General features: G+C 44.6%; 1 protein-coding gene across 3 annotated transcripts in view; it reads right to left on the bottom strand.

Annotated features, from left to right (window-relative positions):
• Positions 1–25011, bottom strand: part of PCSK5 (proprotein convertase subtilisin/kexin type 5) — a 1225695-nt gene that overhangs the window by 938771 nt on the left and 261913 nt on the right. The gene's annotated exons all lie outside the window — the stretch shown is intronic.

Below are 25011 nucleotides of genomic sequence, written 5' to 3'. Positions count from 1 at the left end.
GCAAATGTTGCTATTAACGTTTTTAGGCAGAGTAATTCAGCAGTTTAAAGATAACACCAGAATCCCAATTGACATTCTGTGACACATCAATTACGATGACCATATTTTCCGACATATGATGTGTAACTGGGATGCCACCAGTTGATGTACATTAATCATGCTGTGACATAATCATATATTCTTGCATGCTGCACCACTACCACATCTTCCAAATGAGGCTCCCAGTGGGCTATAGATGAGCAGGCTTTGAGCATTGCAAAGAAAGAAGATATTGAAAAGTCCGTTTTTGAGCATTTAATTCACCCTTGGCTCCAACATGAGGAAAGACAGTCCATGGACAACCATTTCAGATTGATGGATAAACTGCAAACTCTGGGTTATTTGGGTGCAGAAAGCATAAGAACTCCTACCTTGCCATTCACATAAATGTAGACAGTGTGCACGTAACTGGTGTTTTTTGAGGTGAGCTAAATTGTGGCATCCCTACTGAAACATCATACCAGATGCTTCTGAGAGGCCATCAAGGTTTTCCACAACTGCGGCCTCGTAGCAAAGAAATCACTAGCTGTGCCCGCAAAGCAATTGTGTCACTCCACTCGGGATGTGCCAGTGTGCCACCTGCTTAGGACTGCCCACTAGGTGGTCAGCCAGAGTTTTCGGTCCTCCTTATCGCTGCAACATTCGTTCAGTTTGTGGTCAAGTACCCCGCTACATTTAGACAAGCATCCATAGAAAGATTTAGAGAGGATTTTGCAGAGCCTTCAGCACGCACTATGAGTCTGAAGCACATTGTCGGACAGGGCTCTGTTACCTCTCAAATGGGGCATGAAATGAGGGCATCAGAGGCTTTACCAAGAAAAGAAAATTCCGTACTGTTGGAAATGCATGGATGAATCTTACTGCTGTATCACTAAGACTTCGACCTAATCTGCCTTCCACTAAACTAGCATCAATATCTATGTGCATCTTAGCTTTGAAAGCTATTTCCCTCAGTGGGCCTGAATTACAGACCATGCAGCTATACAATTCAGTTCATCAACTACATTCCAAATGCAGGTTTCCACAAATCTGATTAACACAACCAAATGCATCGCATCATTGTCTGTTTTTTCCTCAATGCAACTGCAAATACAGGTGTTGCTCTGTTTGTAATTCAAGAGAAGAGTGTAGCGGTGGCAGTTTGCGAGCATGTAAAAATTCATAAAGTCTAGTGATGCAGTCGTTTTTCAAATGAGAGTTCTGCTACAAGGTAAAAAGCCCCTGGTGCAGAAGAGGGCTAACCCTAAGGCTCTTCATGTATCTATAGGTTTATATATGGGTGCATGTATCATTTATTACAAAATAGTGGCCGACAAGTAAGTCTGTCAGGCCTGCTGAAGACATTTCAGCAAGAGTGATTACAGTGCAAACCTTCTACCCTTAGGGTTTTTCAGACAGGTTCACCAAAGCCTTCCCTGCAAAGGTAATCTCTGATAGACCTTGTAACAAAATACATATCTGTATGTTTTAATATGGAGTAATAGCCATAAATAGTTACTGACTTTATCAAATGCCTTTCACAATCAATATGCCACCCTATTGCCTATATCATGTTTTCATAATAGTCAGATCATAACGATGGCATGTGAAATCGTTCTTCTGGAGCAAACCATTAAGATTGGTTTGCCACTATAACCAGCCGGGCCGCCGGTTTCGAGCTTAAGCTTCGCCACAAGTCTTTACTGTGAAGCCAGAACTAAATACCAGGGAGATGTTACTTCACAACACAGATTTGCTTCAACAGGTGCGAAAGCGCTACACCGTATCTTAAACTGACAAATCAGCACTGCTAAACTCTTTTGAAAAGCTCCAAACAAGACAGACATCAAAAGTTTCACTCAAGCAAAGTTAAAGGAAATAGTTGCCACATTAATGCCTACAATGACCATAAAGAACAGGGGAACTTGGAGTTTCATATAGGAATGACTAGGAGTACATGATTGTTCACTTTCCCACTAGTTATGGCCATACAATGCTGACCAAGGGCTATGAACCTGACATTCTGAAACACAGGGAATTAAATTCACTCAATTCCAATAGAGTCACTGCCTTGATGTAAAGTGCTGAACACTTTTTTTCTATGAACTTTCTGCACTGCTACTAGGCACAGACGTGCTTCACTGTAAATACTAACCCAGTAGAAAATATAATGTTATATATGACAAACAATTATTGCTAAATGTCAAAAAATAATACAGTACCCATAAAAAGTTGATTAAATAAAAAATTCTTTAACTAATGTTTTAGTTTATAAAGCTTGCTAAAAATGTTCTTTTCTTTCACTTTATTCGAATTATATAATTTAACAGGGGCTAGGTAGATCATCCGTTGTTTGTTTTTTCGAACCACTGACTTACCAACTGAAATGTTTAATCAGTTCTCTTGTGAGATGACCAGCTTCTCTGCCATATCTCTCACACGTGCCCGAAATACCTCTGAAACCAACTGAAACTCCAGCGGCAATTCAACATTTACAGGGCAATACAGCTGTTTAATGATGCAGGATGGGGCAGTGTTGTAGAGAAAGTCAAACCATAGTTGGTGACGTCCCATTTCATTTTTTTAAATACTACAAGACAGTTTATATTTGTCGTTCTTGCGGTTAGTGTTTGCTATAGCGTTTTTTTAATTTGTCACTAAGAATAAAAAAAAAAATGACTTACTGCTTACCATGAACACACAAACACTCAATCAAGGCTCAAGGAGGATTTCAGAAGGGGACATTTAACAGCAGGCTAAACGTCAGGTCACTTTGTATACTAGGCCGCTTCATCAACATTTCTCAGCGAGTTTGGATGACTGTTCTCTCGTGATTGGCCGTGTGAACAGGACTGACCTTTCAACAAAGCTCACGGCAACGACTATCAATCATAGCTTTCAACCTTCACTGATAGCTTTACATTCTAGGAACTGGGTTTCAGTGCTTAGCATTAGACAAAGGTATTTCTCAGAATACATGACAGTGCAAGATGTCCTCAAACAAGAATTTTTGCGCCTTTTTTGTTTCCTTCCCAAACAGCTTCCCTCTCCTGATGCACGGGCACCACTTGTATAAAACAAGGGCCGAGAGCATCACTGTAAGCAGACCGGACCACAGCATCACTGTAAGCAGGCCGGACCACAGCATCACTGTAAGCAGGCCGGACCACAGCATCACTGTAAGCAGGCCGGACCACAGCATCACTGTAAGCAGACCGGACCACTGTAAGCAGACCGGACCACAGCATCACTGTAAGCAGACCGGACCACAGCATCACTGTAAGCAGACCAGACCACAGCATCACTGTAAGCAGACCAGACCACAGCATCACTGTAAGCAGACCGGACCACAGCATCACTGTAAGCAGGCCGGACCACAGCATCACTGTAAGCAGGCCGGACCACAGCATCACTGTAAGCAGGCCGGACCACAGCATCACTGTAAGCAGGCCGGACCACAGCATCACTGTAAGCAGGCCGGACCACAGCATCACTGTAAGCAGGCCGGACCACACCGATGTCCGAAACGACAAGAAGCTCTGTACATTATCATCTGAAAGGCATTTTTCTCAATTAAATGGTTTGAATATTAAGGTAAATAAATCAGATCTGTATTGTTGGTAGGTTCGGAGCACTCAGACCTTTCTACATTGGTGTAAACCAACCGGAACATGAAGTGGTGTTGAAATATCTGGGTTACTGTGACAGGTCTGGGTCATGAAGACAGTGCACTTGTGAACAGTGTAAGGTGACCAAGTTAACAGGACAGGTGGGCGGAAAGAACAGAGGTCTCGTTGCCTGTTCCTGCAGCATTCCTGGAGATATCAGATGCAAGAGTGACATCTGTTCCAATGTACGGAGCCCAGATATGTGACTGAAATATTATGTTGAGGTCGCTGGGCTGAAAAGTTGTACTTGGCAGCTAACATTTGCACTCCCACAAGAATAAACCATATCCAGATCAGAAACTGAAGTTCAGCTGACAAAACATGAAAATGAGATGGAACTAGGTAAGGCAGCTATTCCAAAATCAAACTTTGTCTCAGGGAAGAACAGACTATCTTTTTTGATGTGCTCCTCAAAGAAGATGGTAAGATAGGTACCATAATGACCATTGCGCAGGGTCATTGGACAATGGTAAATTATCTCCCAGAAATGGAAGGGAACATGTGGAAATGCTGTTGTATCTGAACACAACTTGTTCATTATACTCTGAAAACATAATTATGATAAGCCAATTGCGTTAGGTTGATTTGAAAGCTCCACACCAACTAAAAACGAGGCAAGAGAAAGAACGACATTTTAATTCCGTGGAGGTGGGGTTATTCTTAAACGTTTAAAGAAAATTTATATTTTCATGTTTCACCTAAGGCAGCGGAAATTTAATACTATGGCTGGAAGATGGCTGGCATAGATGAGGTAAATATTTCTTGTTGATGAAACAGTACTAAAGACAAAACTGTAGAACTAATGCTGAAATGTCCACCGTACATGAACAAAACAATATGCGCAAATAACTGGAAATGCCTTAAACTGCTTGGGAAAGAAATGCTTACCCAGGGGCTACTGGTAGATACCTCTGCTGTCATCAGATGTTTGTGCCTTATGTTTGAAAAGAATGACTTTGTTTAGTTATAGAAATCTGTGGGTAACTGATATGCAGTAATAGAATTAGTGCTGTAAAACCGTACATGGAAATCCAGCTGTTACAACTTGTACACTAAATTAAGGTATAGGGCGAAGCATTAGGATGGCTACAAATTATGTAATGTTTCAGAAGTATATGATCTAGTGGGATTGTATAAGAATGTGATAAAGTTTTAAGTATGACTTTTTTTTTAGTTTTTTTTTTTTTTAACTTAGCTGCCTTTGTCAAGCAAAGTGAAGTGGATCTGAGCTAGTAACTTTTAGCGCGTCGTTCCTTAATAAGTAAGCTTACAAGGGGAAGCGTATAGGTCAATGCACCTTTTGATTCGTATAGGGTGCTCTTACCATAGCTTTCAGTACAGAATCAATAATCGACACACAATAATCAATAACCATTAGTTAAATCAATAATCAATGGAGTCAGTAAATTTCACACACCATGACTCTTCAGCCATGAAAAACCACACCTTTATTTATAAGTTTAGTAAGTTTATTTCCCTTTTGTTAACAATATTATGTCATAAATCTTAATCATCAACTCAAATCCAAACTATCTTAATAATGCTTGTTAATCGGCATGTCACAGAAGACGTGATCTAATCAAATCTTGAATCAAAAGACATTTTAAGGCATCAACACAAGACATTAGTAAAACCCATTTCAGCAAAACTATGTTATCCATCAAGTTCAGAAAATAGTCTATCAATCATTTATTTCTGTAATTCGTCAGCCGTCATGTGAGTAACCTCAACTAACACAGATTAGCATCAGCATGTGGCGGCTTCATGCAAAACAATTTAGAACACAAATTTGGAAAAACATCTACCTAGAGCAGTATTTAGACAGCGCATCTGGTACCTACAATGAAGAGGCATAAAATGCAATTCAGTCATTGTCAGATCTACCTATCCAAGGTATGAGCTAGCAAGCAGAATCAGTCTTTGTCCTCAGGTCATCAATCGATCAGCAAAACATCAGGCTCTCAGGGTGCATGAGCCCAATGACAGCATCTTGAATCTCCTCATCTCCCAAATATCACCTCACAAATCAGAGTAAGTCTGACTAGAATCTCCTCAAATCTCTGTCTCACAGTAAAATATGAATGTCTCTCTGTCACGTTGTTATATCAAAGTCACCCAACCTATCCCCCAATTTCCAATTGGTCAATTAATCATACGTAATTACTCTACCCAATAGTCTTACTAGCCCAGATCTATGAATTCTAATATTTCACACGTTGTTGATTGGTCCGCTTTATGATTTTCCTCATCATCCGGCTTGTCAGGTATCAAAATTGATGCATCTTCATCTCCAGTCAGTGTCTTCATTGTTCGCGTCTTGGAAAAGTACATCTAGCGCACATTACACACGATTAGATGAATTAGAGACATCATCTCCTGTCCGTTGGTTCTCATGGAAAGCTTCTGCTAAGCATGTTATTAAAACAATGAGCATTTCACAGTTAGTTCACTCTGTCAGCATTTTTCATTAAACGCTAAGATATACAGCTTCTGCATGAGGCCTGGCAAAACTAGGCCAAGACACTTGATACATTAAGGCTTACAATTAACAAGCTAAAGCATAATTCATATCCTTTAGTATGACACATCTCTAAACTAATCTAATACACTTTAACATATGAGAAATATTGAATCATTCATTTAGTGCATTTCGTGAACACTGGTGGCCATTCTCAGAGGTCACGATTTCAATTGTGCACATTATTTTTCTACGTTATATTATTTTCTACAAATTCATAATTCAAAGTACATAGACATTCATTAATAATTCCTAATTAGGGCATTTGCGTTAGCACAGCTGTGGACGCCATTCCGGAACACTGTAAATCCATGATAAGACTTAAACATGTGATTTGGATAGCTTAAATAGTTTTGTTAAATTCACTGAAACCAATGAGACTAGGCATTGAAAACCATGCAAATACTTTGCTTTTAGGCGTGCTCGATCACTGTGCATGCCCTGGAGATTGCCACATGGACGGAGGGGAAGCAGGCTTATATGACATGACAACATCAGATGTCACTCCTCTGCCAGCACATACATCTTTTCTGCACAAATACTGCTCCCTTGCTGTTAAGCAACAACTCTCCTTTTTCAAAACACCTTAAAAACAAAGTCGAGCAGAATATTCCCTTTTCTGTGTAAAGCTGTGACACCGACTGTCTCCTGCGGTGTGCCTCAAGTAGCATGGTCACGCCAGGCATATTATGCAGTCCTTGAGCAGGGAAAGTCAGGCCAGGGAGTCCCTAAATGGGAAATCTGAGTTGCTCTTGTGCGCATGAATTCAAGTGCAATGTTTTGGAAACCCTTCTAAATATTAACGCTGTGGATGATTAACGAGCAGGTCTTTAATCTACAAGGCAAAGAACGCTCATGAGCAAAGCTTGCACTTCCGATTCTTACAAGGCTTGGACAGAAGCCCTTAAGTCCATATGGCTCTCGCGCACGTTTTGTAAAAGTGACTCCATTCCAAAAGTCCGCTACCCAAAACTGGAGCCTATAGGCAGATTCTATTAGTTTTAAAATATTTCCTGCAAGTAGAGGGGTGATAAAAGAGTGAACGAATTGGATAAGTGCGTATTAATTATTTTTGCAGCCACTGCACAAGTTGGCTAAAAACGATTTTTAAGAAAAAGAACGGTGAACAAACGACGAATACATATAGGAACATGTAAGTTTACACAGAATGAGTTAAGAAATTAACTAGGCATCCCTGAACTCAGCAAATACGGCCGAATATCAAGCCAGACAACGTTTGCTGGTTCAATTTTCAATTGCTTCAAACATAGCTTAAATACATATTTTGGATGAAACAAAGGAGTCTAATGCAGAACACATACACACACTCTGAAATATTTCATTGGTCCCATCTGCATTTCTCAGTTATATACACCGAACCCTTAACTGCATACATTAACAGTTTCAGCTGGCCACCATCTGACGCTCATCATTGCCTTTGTTCTCCCTCGTCAGTTAAAAAGCTTCACGTCCTTTATCTAGCCTTACAAGGGTCCGCTTTCATTGAATTATTCATGTTTTGTTCTTGTGCCCAGTGACTTGACAGGCCAGACGCTTTATCAGGCAAAGAGCAGGACTATTCGTTGTGAAACCCTAAGGTGCACCTGTTGAGTACGTTCTTGTTGCATGGCAGTACTTGCTCGGCAGAGATGTATAAGTCCTGCTTAAGAAAAAAATATTAGGGCGGAGAACTGTGCACCAGCATATCAGGGCATCTCTGGACATGAACGCGAATTCACCGAGATGCCAGTGGTAGCGGAAGTGACGCACGCCCTTTGACCTCCAGTTTCACTCACATACCCATACTTACGCATGCACACAAAATCACACATAAATGCACACTCTGTCACATACAAACTCTCACCACAAACATGCACACAATATACATTTAAAAACATTTTTTACTTCGCTCAGCTGCCATGGAAGGGCATATTCCAGGTAATTGTAGTCAATTTTTATTAAGCTAATAGCGAATAATATATTATTATTCACTGTTAGTGTAATAATAAATAACCTAAAACTAAGACTGGGCACCCAGCTGATGTCATGCACTGAATTTGCTACCTCTGAGGCCAAAGGTCGCAAAGGCAGTGCCAGTGGTAGCAAAGGGCAAGCCAGGGGTCGCAGTTGCGACCCCTGACGACCCCTAAATGACATCCATGCCTCTGAACCCCTCTCATCCCACCCTTAGCCCAACATTCACGTTGCAGAATAGCGTGAGGATTTACAGCTAGTGGTTGGGTTCCTGGTGACTGCAATGTTTACTGGCCTTTGACAGAAATAGGCTGAGCATTGTGGCCTTGCTGACCAGGTAGAACAGTAGACAAAATGACACCAGGGCTCCTAGTGGTTGAGGTCTATACTGGCTCATGGTGCCGAGACAACTCCATCAATGAGAAAGTATTCCCAAAAGGAAGCCTTTTCTGGTTTATTGATGCGATTCTTCCGGTGTGCATGCAATAGGTTTTATCGATATACCGCAAACAGAAGCTTCCTTGGAAGTACATTTAAGCATCGTTTTGGCTCTATGTGATCTGTGCAACAAAACTAACTACTGAAAACATCATTTTTTTTTTCTTTACATTCTTCGTAGGCAAAGACAAACTGCGATTAATTTACAGATCAGTGCGTTCATTTAAGTGCTTTCTGTCAGTAATGATTTCTTTCGCGACAACTTGGGCCCCACTGCCCTACACTGCTGAATAAGAATGCATAGAAGGAGTCTTTTCCCCGGTGAGTATGCCTTTCAAATATTTCACATTATCTAATTCGACCGACTAGGCTTAATTGTAGATGGTAATCTGTAAGTGTATGGAATTCTCCAAGTCCCAAGAAGTCTCACCTTTTTTCCTAAATTTACCTTTATTGGAAGGTCTCAGTCTCAAGTACACATCGTGATTTGACACACATGACAGAGCATCAATCACAAAATGTTTTCAACAGCCCAAGGAGCCTATTAATCATACATTATGTCACCGAGATGCACAATTTCTCAACAATCCTCTGAAAAAGAAGTCAAGGATGTTTAGACATATGCATTATTTCCAAAATGCGCAGAACGGACGGCACACATAGTGTGATGAGGAGTTGTTTATCAGGAAGTCCAACTCGACCATGAACCTTACCACTGTAAACAGGTGGATATCCACAAACAAGTGCAACAGAAAGGTAGGATTTACACTACTCTATTTGCAAATACCCTCTGAGATTAGATTCTTTCTAAGTACCACAAGGATTTTACTGGTATATTTCTCATGATCAATCATGAAAAAATGCACAGCACTTTACAAAACCATAAAAGCAGCTGGATCAATAATACCAAGCCACACCAGATTACTGATATGCTTGACAGGTCCCACCCAGACCTTCAGTATTACAAAGTACCCACCAAGTCCTGTAATCGTCCTAAAGCATCACCAGTATAATCTACACAGATATGTACCTACCTTCATCATATGCATTGCTTACTCTTCCATCTTTGCATAGAAACTGAGCAGATGTCCATTGTCTTTACTGTTATACCAAGGCATCGCTCACTTTTGGATTCATTACCTCGATTCCCCAATGTGGTGCAATAGTATTCAATTATAAGAAAATTAGCTTTATGAAGAAGGGCCCCATAGACATATAAATGTAAGTACACAATTAGAAGGAGTGGGGTGATTTTACGTGTCTGAATGTAGCCACAACTTCAGATTTGGTTAACTCTCAGATCAATAATGAAGATCTAGGGAGCGAGTGAAGCGGATACTCCCTCTAGAGTCACTGGTAGTGATGGGATTCTTTGAAAGAATTATGTAGCCTATGAGATCATCATTGCTGTATAATACTCAAACCTACACAATATCTATTGTTTACGGGCGGATTGTACCAATTAATCTGAGGGCATTTCATTCCACTGGTCTAGGAAAAACTGTAATTTCCCCTCAAAGGTTGTTTTGAGGGCATACACTCCGAGTACCTCTTTGTTTGCCTCTGACTCATGATCTACTGCTGCCTTGGAAACTGTCACACTTATACAGTTGCATGTGATAAAACAGCTGTGCTTGTTTCAGTGGAGGGTAACTGGTTGCTGATTAAAAATACTGCTTTGACTATCTGTTTGGTTAGAGGCCAGAGACCTTTTATACACAGTTCATTATTGCTGCATACCTTCTGTTGAACCTGTCAACCTTAGGATGGTCTTCCCCCAAGCTTTTTGTGTCTCCTCCTCCATTTGCTGAACATATTTATGTTAGCCTTAGAACTCTGTGGAGTTCACCACTGATAACCAATGCTAAGTGCTTATACTCACTCCTCTAAAACATGGTTAAATTAGCTTACACCCAATTGGCATATTTATTTAATTTACACATAAGTCCCTTGTAGGGATTTGTACAATATACACGAGGTCTGCCAACTAAAAGCTACCAGTGGGCCTGCATCTCATATTGTGCTACCCACCTAAGTAGCACCTTAAAATATGTTCCATGCCTGCCATTGCAGCCTGAATGCAGTTTCGAACTGCCATATTGACTTGGCATTAAAACCACTTGCCAAGCCCTTAGCTCCCCTTTTATTGCATATGTCACCCAAGGCAGACCCCAGGTAGCCCCATAGGCAGGGTGCTCTGTAATCAAAAGTTTGGACATTTTCTTTTTAGTTTTACATTTCCTAGTAGTGAAAAACTCATACATTTGTTTTTTCACTACTGTGATGCTTACCCCTCCCACTGGATAACACTGGGGATTCATTTTTACATTTAATAAGCTGTAATTTCCAATTGGGAGCAGGAAGCAAGTTTATCTCTGGTGTCTTTGAAATTATAATAAAAACTATTTAATGACAATGTTGGATTTTTGATTACAATTTGAAAATATTACTTTTAGAAAGTTGGCATTTTTCAGCCCTTGGCTCTTTTGTACCTGTAACCTGTCTTGGGTCACATGACTGGGTGTAACTGACAGACTTTGTGAATTCCTCCCAGGCAGTCACACAAAAGAAGATTCAGGTATACCTCAATAGGCCACCTACAGGCAGGATTTTGTGGGGGGAGCTGAGCACCCCCCCACTTGCAACTGAATAGGGTGTGCTCTGCCTTCAAACAAATGACCTATTACCCCCACATTTTCACTGCAGCCAGTTTGGAGCCAATGCAGTGGAGTTGGGAAATTCCAAGCACTTCAAAGTCAATGTCTAGAAGCTTCTCCTACCATCTAGAAGGAAGGCCATAGGGTATAAAAATAGGACCTCAGACACCAACTTGTCAGTACACACTTAAGGACCTGTGGATAATCTGCCAGGAAGAAGGACTGCTATGCTGATGAAAGGACTACCACTTTGCTGGACTGCTGGACTGCTGGACTGCTGACCTGCTAAACTGCTGCCACTGTGCCCTTATGCCCCCACCTTGTATGCTGGCCTCCTGTTCTGAAGCTCAGGGACACAAAAGGATCCATTTACCTTGGACCCACGCCTGAACCCATGCTGAGTGAGTCCTGACCGTCCAAGTGGTGCCCCACCAGCTGTGGACCCTTGGAAGTGGTGCTGAGGGTGACCAGCTAGCCAAAGTCCAAAAGTGGCTAAAAACTCCTCTGGGAACCAGGAGGAGAACAGGACTAACCTGCTCACCTATCTGCCCGAAGTGCATCACCAGTAAGATTGACTTTGCTGCTTCTCCCACTCTTGATCTCTGCGCAAGCAAACTCTTTTCAGCATTCCTTTGCCAAAGAGGTATCCAGACTCTTGGAATAGTCTTTAGCTACAACCATCTGCCTCGTTCTGCTGGAGATTTTTGACTTCCATTTGAGAGACTAAGTTCCAACTTAGAAGTCTTCACCATGGGGTCGACCCAAGACGATCCGACAGATGATACTCCCTCCTCAGACATTTCCTGCAGCCTGGCTCCATTGAACTATACCGTCTTAGAATTTTTTCCTTAAAATTTCTTCTAAGTTCAAAGATAAGCACTGACATGGCCCAATCCACTTCTTGTATCCAAACCGTGCTTCATCACGGCCAGCCATATTATTCGACTTTGACCTGGCCTTGCGCAACTATATGCCTGCAGTGTTTTGATCTTTTATGCACTAGTTGTCACTAAAAACTTTAGAAATTAATAACTCTAGCTCCAATATTGGATTTTTGTAATTTTAGTGTCAAATATATATTCAAATTTACTCTATGTTCTTAAATTGGTGTGAGCTTTTTCTTGTATTGCTTTTTACCTTATAACTGTTTGAGTGCTGCATAAATAATTACACATTGCATCTAACTTAAACCTGACTGCCTTTTGTGCTAATTTACCCAGAGTTAAGCACAGGTTAATTTAGTGACTTTTGTGGTTCACCCTGCAAGGGACTGTGGCTGTAGGGCTCACACCCCAGTCAACCAACAACCCAATTTCTCACACCCTGCATGGGTTTTTTTCATAGTGATTTTCTTTATCTTTTCTATTGTCTCCTTTACCTTTGGGATGAAAAGATCTTCCCTGTCAAAAGACATTTTAGTAGGTGCTGTTGAACCTCAGTATCCGACCCACAAAGTGGCACCCATAAGTACCATCTGAGCAGAATTGGCATTAATCCATCTGTGCTATCTGAAGTCAGTATTAGAAACTATCTTACTATTTAAAATTACCTCTTAACCACTCTTTTTGTGGGTTTCAGGGATTACTGAAGAATGTTTTCTATCTCCTCCCACTGATGTAGGTCATGTTGACTGAACAGAATCAGGGAGATAACCAAGCACTATGTCATTGCCGGCCCGGTTACAATTCCTTTGACAATGGTATGTAAATGCTTACTATCTATCAGGATAAGGGCCTTCCCCTCACCCCGTGATAATCCATGTTTCTATGCCATATGAAAAACCATTAAAATCAGACTGCAAGTGACTTCTGAAGTATATCTTGCCTTAACGGGCAACTTTAAACTTTGTTACTACTCAGTGAGTAATAACTCTTGTGATGAATAGGGTTTCAACTTATTTTTATGGATTTAGAAAAGTTTTATGCATCCTGGCATTGTTTTGTGGCCTAATACTCAACAGTGGCTCTTTGAATAACAGCATGGAAATAGGTTATTTCATTTTGCAGAGACTCAATCTTTTATTTGTTCCTCATGTCATTCTGGCCATCACTGTCTGGTTGATCTTCTCCCTTTTACAACTCTCCTTCATAATCTGTGTTCTGAGAAGAAGATGGGGTAATTCTGGACAGGTTTTAGTTTTTGTCTTTTTTGGGATGGGAGCTTTTCCATATCTCTTCCCAAATGGTCTCTTCAAAGTTGTAGTTAGGTTCAGATTTTACACACACAAATACACAGAAATGCAGCTGTTAGAGTTATTTCAGGTAACTATAACTCGTGCCCTGAGGTAACTATAACTCGCGCCCTCACCATGCACAGTTTTCTCATCAATAATTTTACTACAAATGTCACAGGGATATTATCAAAAATGTCAAAGAAGATGTCTTGTGTGATGTCATATCTTGGGCAATTAGTTATACCTTGACTAATTAGCAGTGCATGGCGAGGGTGTGAGTTATAGTTACCTTAGGGCATGAGTTATAGTTACTTGAAATAACTAAATATCACAGCTGAATTTCTATGGTTTTGTGCATGTAAAATCTGAACCTAACTACAACGTCCCTGTAACCTTTGTTTTTTTTTTTTCAGTGAATTTCTAGTTTTTTTGTTTTTTTAACCTTAAGTAAGATGCCCATAGCAATGCATGGTGGGGGTGGGGGAGGGTAGTGTGGGGGATGAACACAGGGCCTCGCTCCCTAATTTCCTTATTTACTGCAGTATCTTCAGTAGACAATGCTTTCAGTTTTCCACTTCGAATTGTGAACGCTGGATTTTTACTAATATTCATGTATACTGAATGTTGAATTTTAAAAAAAAATGAATTAATATAGAAAATGATCTACGGTTTTGAAAACGTGCCTACTTGAGTGGCCGTCAGTAATCACAAAGTGTCCTTTTTAATTGCTTATTATTATAAAATGATGTGCTCATGTTTATAATAATGTAGTAGTATGTTACATTAATGATTACATATTATTCATTTGCTTTAATAATATTAGGCCTTAAGTTAGCGAGGTCTTGGGCCTAGTTGCACAGCCTCATTTTAAGTTGCACTGCTTAAATAATTCACATTAAATGGCTGTTTAGAGAAATTAATACTTTTATTGTTCTATTGCGTTAACCAAACACTAGTAAATGTCTTCCTTTCCTATGAGAACTGCTTGCTAGAATAAGCTGTATCAGCTATACCAGCTATTGTTACAATGTAAAGTTTAGTGTGTGTGAAAGCGATGTTCCCAGGAACAACAGATGCACTGACTGAAGGACAGAGAGCTACACAATTGTTACCTGTTGAGTCCGACTATGGGAACAGAAGAGGAGAAAATCATTGACATGTGAAAGACAGTTTCGTTATATTTTAGATTTGAAGTTCTACTTTCATTGGACTAAATGTAAACATGCGATTCTTTGACCAATAGCAACGTTGGAAGAGTTGGAGAGGACTTTTAACTTAGCCCGACTGCACAGAGAGAAGAGAGCTCATTTTCTTAATCCTTTGCGGAGATGCCATTTTTGATCATTTCTCACTTCCGTGCTCATTCTTATTTGATTCCTTTACTTAGAGAATTCTATCCTTAACTTTATTGCTTAAACTTATGAATGTGGATCCTTAGACTATGCTTTACAAATGGTTTGGATAGCTTAAAGTCTGTTCTGAACCATTCCTTTCATGGTCCGATGTTGATGCTGACTGAACAGATGTCCAATTGGCGAAGACAGTCACGGTTTGCTCATCCATACCGAGGAGAGGTATTAACCAAATGTTACTGTTTGATGTAATTTGTTCTTTGTTGCTAGGTACCAACCACTAATACTGCTAGAGCCATAGCTAGATGTTCCAAGTTTGTGTTGACTAAATTGTTTTGCATGAAGCCCAAACATGCTATTCTAATCAGGAGGTTAGCTGGGAGACCCACAGAAAATGTTTGCTAATTATTAACAACAGTTGTTGGTTTTCTTTGCTGAACCTAAATGTATGCTATTTCTGTTGCACAGTTATTCTTGTTACCGATTTGCACTGTAATTCTAGAATGTGAAACCATACATGCTTTGGTTAAATTGAGATTCTTTATTGTTTAAATTTCTTTATTGATAATTAAGACTGAGAAAGGAACAAGGGAATAGGGATGAAGATACAGAAGGGCGACGCAGCATCCAACAATTCCCAACTAGAACCTGGCAACAGGCCAGCTCTCCCCCACCCCTAACCACCCCCCACCTACCCCTCCCCCCGGGGCGCTAGCCTGAAGTCGTAGCCACCAGATAGGAGTTCGAGTCGCAAGGTTCCCCATCCCCCGCGCGCGTCATCTGGGCCCCTATTCGTGTAGACAAAGGAGTCGCAAGAACTTGGGACATGTCAGTTCACAAAACTCACCAGAAAGCAACGTCAGAAATGGATAGCTCTCTAAAGGAGTCCCCCTGCTATGAAAGGGATAAGGAGATCCTCTCCATCCCCAGGAGCAGCCAAAGTCTCTCTAACTACTCCAACTGTGTAGGAATCTGAACCATCTCCCCGTGTGTCAGAATGCTTTGGAGGGCCGCCCCCAGCGCCAGTCGACCCTGTATAGACTTGAGCGGGAATGTCAGGGGGTTCGGAAGACCCAATAGGATATAGGCCAGAAAGCGCAGAAGTTTGGTGTTCATGTGAGTGTTGATGTCCTGTAGGACCCCCACCCAGTACCCAGCCAGCCTCGGACACTCCCACAATAAGTGGGTCACGGTGCCCATGGCGTCACACCCCCTCCAGCAGAGAGGGGACCGTGTGCGGTTGATTTGGTGCTGGCTAACCGGGCTAAGATGCATGCTCGTGGCGCAACGCGCTGTGTGGTGTGCCCTCTAGTGAATCACCTCCTCTGGAGTCAAGGATCTCCCCAGCTCAGCCTCCCAACAAATCTGTCTCAGAATGCTAGAAATTTGACCCACGTGTTGCAATAGATCGTACAGATCCGATATAATGCGTTTGTCCGATTTCCTGGTCAACAACCATTTTTCATATTGTGTGAGGGGGCGGCAGGCCTTCTCCCTAATTGAAGGGTGCATTAGCCAGTGCCTGTTCTGGAGGTAACGCATTCTCTCTGTCTCCAGGAGGGACTGGGCCCTTCGAATGAAGAATGCCCCGCTCGAACAGATGCCCGACTGCGCGACGGCTGGATATTGTCCAGTCCCGGTAAGCGCAGCTGTCTAACCTGGGGAAAAGTCTGGGTTCCCCACTATGGGCGTCAAGGGGGACGGGAAGGAGGTCAAGTCACCAGAGCGATTTGCCTGGTCCCACACCTTCATTGTGGCTCTAGTGACTGGGGACAAATAAACCCCCTGGTCTATGACGGCGGGGGAGGAACGGGATCCCCCACAGGGGAGAGGTCGCCACCCCTGATCTTTGAATAACCAGCGCTTGTCCGATTTCAATCTGGACCACTCCACCAGGTACTGGAGTTGTGTGGCCCTATAATACTGTCGCACGTCAAACTCCCAGGCCCCCCTCACTGAGGCCTGTGTCACCAGGGCACCGGCCATTCTAGGCCTCTTACTACCACATATAAAGCGATTAATTTCTCTCTGCAGTGTCTGAAGGGAGCTGGATGGGGGTTCCACCGGCAATGTCTGAAAAAGGAACAGGACCCTGGGAAGGATCAATATTTTAATGTCTGCTATTCTACCAGTCCATGAAATGGAGTAGCATCGCCACTCCGCGAGGTCGACCCTGACCCCCCGCAGGAGGAGCCGGTAGTTGATGGAGGCAGTCTCCCTCACTGTTCGGGCCACCCGGAGACCCAGGTAAGGGACAGAGCTCTCCTCCCATTGAAAGGGGCAGCACTGTGTCAGTTTGTCCCGCATCTCCCCCGGTAGTGCCAGGTCAAGTGCCCTGGACTTCGAGAGATTCATCCGGAAGCCTGATACCGCACCGAAAGCCTTCACCTCCTCTAGAAAGATCGGGAGGGACCTCACTCGGTCATCAAGTGTCACCACAACGTCATCCGCGTAAATTGCGATCATGTACGCCTCCCCTCCGAATCCGACCCCGGTTACCTCCTGTCTGTCCCGTACTCTCTGCATAAAGGGTTCCATGTAGAGCAGGGGGGACAGCAGGCACCCCTGTCGGGTCCCGCGTCCCACCGGGAAAGGAGTGAACGACACCCCGTTGACCCTAACCTAGTCCCTCGGCTCGCTTTATGCCCCCTCTATCCAAGCTCTGAATCGGGGCCCTAGGCCGAAGTGTCTAAGAGTTGCGTGGAGGTGGGACCACTGAACACGGTCGAATGCTTTTTCGGCATCTATGCTAAGCAACATTGTGTGCCGCCCGCACGTTGCTCCTTGTCCACCGCGTGCATAAGACGCTTCGTGTTGTCTCCATACTGTCTGCACGGAATAAAGCCTGCCTGCTCCGGATACACCATGCCAGGCATCAGTGGGTTCAAACGAGTCACAAGGATACCCATCAGGGGCTTAAAATCGACATTTAGTAGTAAGATAGGCCTGTAGGAGCCACACTCCTCTGGGTCTTTTCAGGGTTTCGGGATGACCACTATGGCCACGTCCAGCATAGATGACAGCAGATCCTCTAGCCCCCTGATGTTGTTGAAGAGTCTGGTCAAGATGGGAGCCAAACTAGGATATAACGCCTTGCGGATGGGAGCCTCAAGAGGGGCGGCCTCTTCCGGAGTCAGTTTGGCCGTGCAGGCCTGTTCCAGATAGTGGAGCGAGGGCCCAGGGTCATCCCGCTGTACCGAGTACAGGTCCTGGTAAAAGACATGTAAGGCCGAGGCGATCTGTGCATCGCTCATGACCACCGGTCTTCCCGGGAGTCTGATTGAGGACACCTCTGCCTTCTGGTGCTGAGCCCTAAGTCTGTCGGCCTGGAGGCGGCTGCATCTGTTGCCGCCCACATAATAGGAGTGTCGCAAGCACAGGGCCGCGTATTCTGCTCTGTCCAAGTCGACCCCCTCAAGTTGCAGACGAGCTGCGTTAATTTGTCTTCAGACCCTCGGGGCCCCTGTCTTCTTGTGCATTGTTTCGAGCTCCGTCACCTGCTGTTGCAGTCGAGCCCTTTTCTCACGTCTGAGTTTATTATCTGCTGCAGAAATCCCTATAAACTCTGCCCTAATCACCGCCTTCAGTGCATCCCACAGAAGGGGGAGTGGGATGTCGTCCGTGTCGTTAAATTCCAGATACATGGAAATAGCTTTGGAGATCTGAAAGACCACATCCGGCCTCATCAGGAGAGTGGTTCGCCGGTGCCATGGGTGGGACCCCGGCATGCCCGAGGGGGGCTCCAACCAGGAGGGCAACCGCTGCGTGGTTTGATAACGCACACGGAACTATGTCTATGTCTCCCACCCTCTGCTCAATGTCTTTAGTGCCCAAGAAAAAAATCTATACATCTGTAGGTCTTATGAGCGTCCAAGTAAAAGGTTTAGTCCCTAGTGTTAGGGTGTCTTTCCCTCCACAGGTCTTCAAGCCCCCACCCCTCCAAATTCTCCAGGCCCTCGCATGCATGGCCCCCATTCCCCCACAGCATGAGGCGGATCTGTCCCGGTCCTGATTTAGCACTATATTGAAGTCGCCCCCAATAATCACCTGTCTATCTTGGGTAGCCATTACCTCCACAAGGGCCCCAGGATAAACCTCTCCTGACCCTCATTGGGGGCGTAGATAAAGGCCACAACCATCTGGGTCCCCCCAATGTGAATCCTATAGGCCAAAGGCCTACCCCGTACATCTACTACCTTGTCGCCCACCTTCCCCTTGAAAGAACGCAACACCAGGATTGTGACCCCCGCTGCTTTTCTCCCACCAGATGAAGAGTTGCTTGGGAAAGGCTCTAGACCGCATCCTGTGTTGGTCCGAGGGAACTAGTCGCGTCTCCTGAAGGAGACATATGTCCGCGCCCGAGTGCTTGAGGTATGAGATGATCGCTCTGCACTTGATCAGACTATTCAACCCCTTCACATTAAGTGTGATTAGTTTCAGGGACATGGGGAAGGTGAGAGGAAAGCAAAGCCAAGCAAAATGTCTCCCAGGAGAGTCCCGCTGCGTCCACTTGCCTCAGGAGGAACGTAGACTGTGTAGAGGACTCATGTGTGTAGTAGCTATCACTCAGCATAAGCGTTGCACTCCCGTCCCCCCCTTAGACAAACAAAACAGTGACTCAACATGATCAAACAACCCCAGAAAGGGGAGCCGGGTAAGCCGGCGTAGTCCGGATGTTGAGCCTCAGTCCAAAGGGCCTGCCCTCTAAACAATTCAGTGTACTGGGGGCGCCGTCCCACCCACCTGCCCCTGCCTGAGCTATGTCACCAGCTGATGGTCTCTCGGTGGTCACCCCATGTCTTTAGCTGCCATCTTCCTGTCCCCGCCTAGGGACTCCAGGACAGCTCTACTTTCAGATTCCATAGTCTCCTTGTCCGGTCTGGGTCCACAATGCAGAACCGTCTGCCACCTTGCACGCCTCTTACTCCTGTGGTCCGTCGGAGGAGAGTTCCGGCCCCGCTCTGGAGGACTTTATATGCTTCTTTCAGTGAGTGCAATTGATGTAGCTTACCCTCCCATCGGAATATAAGTCGGAAGGAATGTCCCCAAGAGTAGGGGACTCTGTACTCTCGGAGATGGGAGGTTATCGGATGAAAGTCTCTCTGCTTTTGAAGAGTCCTGGTAAAGGAATAGAGTGTTCCAGCGAAAGGTCAAAGGGTGTTGCTCCCTTGCTGCTCGGAGGATGCGTTCCTTTAAAGGGAAGTCATGGATGCAGGCCAAGATGTCGGCAGGCGAAGCGGGAGGCGGTCTCAGCGGGCCCACCCTGTGGACCCTGTTGATGCGCACCTCCTTCTCAGCAGGTTACCCTGGGATCTGATGGAATAGGGCCTGCACAAATGAAAGTATGTCCCCCTACTCGATCCCGGTAGGCGCCCCTCGTATACAGGGAGTGCAGAATTATTAGGCAAGTTGTATTTTTGAGGATTAATTTTATTATTGAACAACAACCATGTTCTCAATGAACCCAAAAAACTCATTAATATCAAAGCTGAAATTTTTGGAAGTAGGTTTTAGTTTGTTTTAAGTTTTAGCTATGTTAGGGGGATATCTGTGTGTGCAGGTGACTATTACTGTGCATAATTATTAGGCAACTTAACAAAAAAAAATATATACCCATTTCAATTATTTAATATTACCAGTGAAACCAATATAACATCTCAACATTCACAAATATACATTTCTGACATTCAAAAACAAAACAAAAACAAATCAGTGACCAATATAGCCACCTTTCTTTGCAAGGACACTCAAAAGCCTGCCATCCATGGATTCTGTCAGTGTTTTGATCTGTTCACCATCAACATTGCGTGCAGCAGCAACCACAGCCTCCCAGACACTGTTCAGAGAGGTGTACTGTTTTCCCTCCTTGTAAATCTCACATTTGATGATGGACCACAGGTTCTCAATGGGGTTCAGATCAGGTGAACAAGGAGGCCATGTCATTAGATTTCCTTCTTTTATACCTTTTCTTGCCAGCCACGCTGTGGAGTACTTGGACGCGTGTGATGGAGCATTGTCCTGCATGAAAATCATGTTTTTCTTGAAGGATGCAGACTTCTTCCTGTACCACTGCTTGAAGAAGGTGTCTTCCAGGAACTGGCAGTAGGACTGGGAGTTGAGCTTGACTCCATCCTCAACCCGAAAAGGCCCCACAAGCTCATCTTTGATGATACCAGCCCAAACCAGTACTCCACCTCCACCTTGCTGGCGTCTGAGTCGGACTGGAGCTCTCTGCCCTTTACCAATCCAGCCACGGGCCCATCCATCTGGCCCATCAAGACTCACTCTCATTTCATCAGTCCATAAAACCTTAGGAAAATCAGTCTTGAGCTATTTCTTGGCCCAGTCTTGACGTTTCAGCTTGTGTGTCTTGTTCAGTGGTGGTCGTCTTTCAGCCTTTCTTACCTTGGCCATGTCTCTGAGTATTGCACACCTTGTGCTTTTGGGCACTCCAGTGATGTTGCAGCTCTGAAATATGGCCAAACTGGTGGCAAGTGGCATCGTGGCAGCTGCACGCTTGACTTTTCTCAGTTCATGGGCAGTTAATTTGCGCCTTGGTTTTTCCACACGCTTCTTGCGACCCTGTTGACTATTTTGAATGAAACGCTTGATTGTTCGATGATCACGCTTCAGAAGCTTTGCAATTTTAAGAGTGCTGCATCCCTCTGCAAGATATCTCACTATTTTTGACTTTTCTGAGCCTGTCAAGTCCTTCTTTTGACCCATTTTGCCAAAGGAAAGGAAGTTGCCTAATAATTATGCACACCTGATATAGGGTGTTGATGTCATTAGACCACACCCCTTCTCATTACAGAGATGCACATCACCTAATATGCTTAATTGGTAGTAGGCTTTCGAGCCTATACAGCTTGGAGTAAGACAACATGCATAAAGAGGATGATGTGGTCAAAATACTCATTTGCCTAATAATTCTGCACTCCCTGTACAAATATTGTTCCTCCACGACCGGTTCTCAAGGTCTTCTGCGTGCACCTGGAGCTCTATTCTTTGGTCTTGGTGCTGGAGGATTTCCTGCTGTAGCTGTTTGACCTCCTCCCCTCTGGCGTTTTTGTGTTCCTCCAGCGACGCCACTCTTTTGCCCACCTCCTCGAGCACCCGGCGCATTACTTTCAAATCTTGCAAGAGGTCCTTCTTCGCAGCCTGGATGTCATCTCGGAGCGATGTAAAGAGGCCTTCCAGAAAGCCTCTGGGGAAGGGAGCCCCCACGTCCTCCCCTGCCTCTTTGTCTAAGTGCTGACCAGGCTTAGGGGTTTCCTCTACCTCCTGGTGGCTTGGTTAGCATGTCCTTTACGGACCTGTCCTTTTCCCCCTCGCATTGTCGCCATTGCCACAGACCCCGTGGGACCAGCACGGTAGGCCTCACGCATCTCTCCTCCGGGCAGGGGGGCAAACTTGTCACGCCGGGCATCTCCCTCCCAGCTCCTCAGGTTCTGCTCTAGTCTCAGCAGGTGCCCAGGGCCACCATGAGCGCACCTCCGCCAGGGCTGCCGCACCCAAGGGGTCCGTCAAGCGAACCCCCAGCCTCCTAGGCTGATCGGCGCAACTCCAGGACCTCACACCGCAACTCAAAAGTGCCCAAGTCTCCTCTGCGGGTGATCTGTCCTCAGCCAGTCACCTCAAGTGCCCCCCGGGCGTAGAGTGTCCCAGGGCCCTTCACCTCCCCTCTGCAAGTCTCCTCCTCTGACATGGCCTCCGGGGCCTCCTCAGCCCCCTGGCGTTAGGTTCCTCTGCGAAGGAGACAGGGCCTCTCTCCCAGGCATGTGCTCCTGCCAGGGTCCTACCAGGACAACGCTAGGCCGAGATGACCCCTCCTCACAGTCCTCCGCGGCCTCCACTCCACCGGCAAGCCCCGCGCCAGCCTCCTTCCATGACTTGGCTAAGTCGCCCGCCTTCGCAATGCTGCCCCAGTCGCCCGCCTTCGCAATGCTGCCCCAGTCGCCCGCCTTCGCAATGCTGCCCCAGTCGCCCGCCTTCGCAATGCTGCCCCAGTCGCCCGCCTTCGCAATGCTGCCCCAGTCGCCCGCCTTCGCAATGCTGCCCCAGTCGCCCACCTTCGCAATGCTGCCCCAGTCGCCCGCCTTCGCAATGCTGCCCCAGTCGCCCGCCTTCGCAATGCTGCCCCAGTCGCGCGGTGGGTCTTCGTGGCCTCTCGGGTCAGCCCCCGACCTCCTGCGGCCAGTTCCCACTCCCCGGGGCCCTTCTCTCACAGGCTGCCAGGTCCGCCGCACCACCATTTTCTTGCAGCGCGAGGCCGTCACCCACACTCGCTGCAAACCGGTGCAGGCGGGTGATCTTCACACACCCTTGCAGCCGTCAAGACGGGGCCCAGGCCTTGGAGACCCCATGAGCGTGCTGGAGATGCCCCACATGGCCACAGGAGGGGGAAATCCTGGGTGGTGGGACTGGGAAGAGCGATCATGCGTACTATCCGTCCGCCATCTTGGCACCCAAATAGAGGTTCTTTAGATGATTTGGTCAACTGGTGTTTTTTCTGTATGTATACCATTTGATTTCAAGACTGAGTAACGAGATATTAGCATTGTTAATATAGGGAACTAAACATTCTAACTTTTACATAAAGGTGTGGTTATCAATGGACAAAGGGGTCATGGTGCATGGAATTACTGACTCCAAAGATTATTGATGCTATTGATTGATATTGTTATTGATTAGTATTGAAGTTGAGTCTTATGGTGGGATTTACTTTAAGCACAGTCAAAAAATCCTTGAACCTCTAACGTGTCTCCTTATAAATTAAAGAAAAACAAATAAGGTCAGATGTGCTAACAATTCCATCAAGATGTCATTCAGATGTGCCACACTTTTGGCATAGATTCAGAATGTTAGCACTCTAGTTGCTCATTAGAATACAGTAAGCTGCTGATCAACAGGGAGTTAACTAGCAGTCTGCTGCTGGTGTTGAAAGTGCATGTTTCAGTCCGCATGTCAGAATTTTTAATGGAATCGAAGGAAAAGATATTTGAGAACTCACTCAAAACATGTGCTCATTTTTCTTTCTAAAAACAGATGATGGACAGAATACCAAGCAAATCAAACATTCACCCCAGTCACAGCCAGAGTGCTCCCAGGCAGACTGGGAACTATGTTGCTGGGCTGGACAGAGCCTACTGTGCATGTATGTTTGGCTGGCCCGAGACGGCCGGCCAAACATACATGCGCAGTGAGGGGGAATGCTGTCCACTCCCCATCAGTGCTCCTACCAGCCTGTGGCCCCACCCCTTTCACTAAAAATTATAATAAACATAGTTTATTATCGTTTTCAGTAAAATGTTTTGCAGCAGCTGCTGCTGGCGGCGGGGGGGGTCAGACAGACGACGCTCCTCCGCCCTAGCAGAGGTTCCGCGCCTGCTCCATTAGTACTCAATTCCTAAGTACAGAAAGTTCACAATTATGATTTAACTTCACAAGCTATCTATTACAGAATTTACTGTGTAAAACTGTAAGACCTAAGATCTTTCACACAGCCTAAGTCAAGAAGGTCTTGTGAACATCAAAGATTTGTCAAGGGCTCCAATACAGTATGATGTAACAGCCAGTCTAAAAATATAGACATGTAACTGCTGCCGTCTGTTGTGCATCATTTCGTCTTATCAATTTGTTAACTCTAAAGTAGTATCAGCGGTGGAATATCTGATGTGCCTTTCATTGAGGTCCATATCTTTGTCTCAGGGGAAACCAAATACCATCAAAGAGTATACTGCTGTCAGGAATGGATATCTTTCTTTCACTCTGGTTTGGCTAGGAATTTGGGTCTGTCTTGCGCACAGTTTTGATTTCCTCTACTTCAAGGATTTTAATAAAGCTGCAGAAAGAAAATAATTCTGTCGATTTTCTAACACTTAACTTCAGAGTTATTTTTTCCTTTGCCAATGTTTTACATGGATCTGTTTTTTAACTGCATAAAATGCAAATTTCAAGAGAACTTCACAAACTGTTTTGAAAGAGAAACAATTAGTGTGATAAATCATATGACACATGCAAAATTGCTTGTAGTCTTTATCATCAACAAAACTCTATTACAGAAACAGTGTGAGACCAGCTTAGATTTGATGAGAAGGAAATCTATGGTGTGAAACAGATGTGAAATAAAAGGGTGATAACCAAGCAATTTAACTTTTTGAGCTCTAGAGTTTCTGAAAATAATTGTTGTGTCCACCGTTGAACAAGCACA

This window comes from Pleurodeles waltl, chromosome 1_1, assembly GCF_031143425.1.
Source record: "Pleurodeles waltl isolate 20211129_DDA chromosome 1_1, aPleWal1.hap1.20221129, whole genome shotgun sequence".
Lineage (NCBI taxonomy): Eukaryota > Metazoa > Chordata > Amphibia > Caudata > Salamandridae > Pleurodeles > Pleurodeles waltl.
Note: the sequence above shows the minus strand (reverse complement) of the source record. Positions and strands in the feature narration are given on the sequence as shown.